The 2,109-nt window shown below is 35.4% G+C and overlaps 1 pseudogene; it reads right to left on the bottom strand.

The window, feature by feature from the left end:
* Positions 1 to 577: 577 nt before the first annotated feature.
* On the bottom strand, positions 578 to 1,826 carry LOC145099404 (cytosolic sulfotransferase 12 pseudogene; annotated as a pseudogene).
* Positions 1,827 to 2,109: the final 283 nt, after the last annotated feature.

Here is a 2,109-nt window from a genome sequence, read left to right as displayed (position 1 = left end):
GTTGTTATATCTAAATTCTCTCAGCCCCAATAAGAGCAAGTTTACTTGTCTTGGAAACAGGTATCATGTGGAAACAGAAGCATAACAATAAGAAGTAGAAACAAGAAGGTGTTCCTTAATAGCAATGTAGTATTAGGTTATATAGTTAGGAAAAACCTCTTAATAACAATGTATAATCGGATCCCCTTAATACCAATGTATTACACTTTTTTGACATGATGTTATGGGTGAAATTGATTGTTTTGGTATATATTTGTTTCTATTTTTTTGTATTATGCGTAAATGAGTATCGTAAAGATGCTTCGTAATGTTAAAGCATGAAATGAGTAACATATCAAAAGATGCATAGGGCTATACACACGTATATCTTAGGTATAAGTTTGTGAAAGTGTAGAGAAACATGTAAAGTAGATGTGCCAAAAAACGAAGCGAAAAAACGAAGTTCAGTTCCTGAAATGAAGAAAATAAGGAAAATCTATAGGTAATCGTCTGACACCATACATATCGTCGTCAGCCACCATCGTTAATCTATAAGGTAATCACACCCTCTCATGAATGAACAAAACAAAAAAGCGGGTTATTTGAAAATTGTAGTAACTCAATTCATTCATTTATTAAATACAATATCTTTTATACAATAAGATTTATTTAGGCCAATCACTGAAACACACTTAGTACTAATCATTCATTTAAAAAGAGTAGATATGTTATGAACACCAGTATTGCATGCCCATATATAATTATCATCACATGCACCTTCTCAGAAAGAGATATCCAAACCTTGAAATTTTTCCGTCGTAATGTCATCCAAAGTCTGGCTCATTTCTTTTGTAAGATAATTGCTCCATCCTCCAACCTTCCCTTCCCTAAAGAAACTGGCATTAGGGATACCCGTAAGGAGATCCCCATTCTTATTGACTTCCTTTAAATTTTCAAAACTACATAGCCTCACGATCTCTTCCACTACACCATTGGCCAGTTCCTCCTCCGTGAAAGGGTGGCCCAAGAACTCTGCCAAACGCTTCACTTTACTTGCAGTATCTATTTTCATGTCCTCGTATGTTAAAAATAGAACCTTTGTCGGATCTTCAGAACTAGCCTTATAGTACTCTATCACATGATCCCAGTAAGGCCCATATGGCATAAAACCTTTAGCATACACATCAAGCATCTCACCGATGGTCATTGGGGTACGAGATTTATCTTTCAACTTGTTTGCAAAGTGAAACCAAGAGACCAAAACATCCTTGGGGTTCCTACATAGGTAAACTATTCGACAGCTAGAATCAATAATGGATTTAGGTAACGCGTTGTAAGGTATATGGCTAGCCAAAAGACGTGGTGGATTTGCAGGACCTTTAGTAATGATTTCAGTCTCAAGGAAAGGCACACATTTGTGGGGGTTAGAGATGTTTAGAGGGTGATCTGATGGTTTGATGTTTTTGTACTTTGTTCGGTTCACAATAGCAAACACGAGGGCCTTAATCCATGTTGTACCACATTTTGGTTGCGTAATGACGTAGATATCAGTTGAATGAGCTTGAAAACTTTCTTGCACAGCCATCATTGTTTCAATTGAGAATGCATTTTCCGAGGTGTACCAAATTCCTTGATACATGTAAACGTCTTGACCCATCCAGCCTTTTTCTTTAGGAAATTGGCTAAACTTATCCTTGTATCTATCCAAAAGGATGGCAAGATTATCTTTTTCTTGTTCGTCGTGTTCTGAAGTCAGTGACAGAGAAGAAACATCAGGGATTGACATTGGAAGGATTTGATACGTGGAGTGAAATGAATTTTTATTCCTTAATATATATAAAGACAAAGGGTGCGTTAAAATGAAATCTTATAGCTTAATATATATATAGAAACAAAGGGCGGCCAAATTCTGAAGATATTGGCTTTTTATTTTCTCGATAATATGGTAAAAAACGTGGCGCTCGTTGCTATTAAACTGATGATTATTTTATTATGTGAATTTTTCTAGAGCAAATTACATATAGAATTTAGTCCATGTGGTATACAAAAGTTACAATTTTGGTCCAATATTTGTAGTTATCCTAATGTCGTCCTTATATTTCCTTTTAACAGAGAATTTCTCGTTGGACA

Source organism: Lactuca serriola, chromosome 1 (assembly GCF_051521515.1).
Source record: "Lactuca serriola cultivar US96UC23 chromosome 1, Lser_US96UC23_V15, whole genome shotgun sequence".
Classification (NCBI taxonomy): Eukaryota; Viridiplantae; Streptophyta; class Magnoliopsida; order Asterales; family Asteraceae; genus Lactuca; species Lactuca serriola.
Note: the sequence above shows the minus strand (reverse complement) of the source record. Positions and strands in the feature narration are given on the sequence as shown.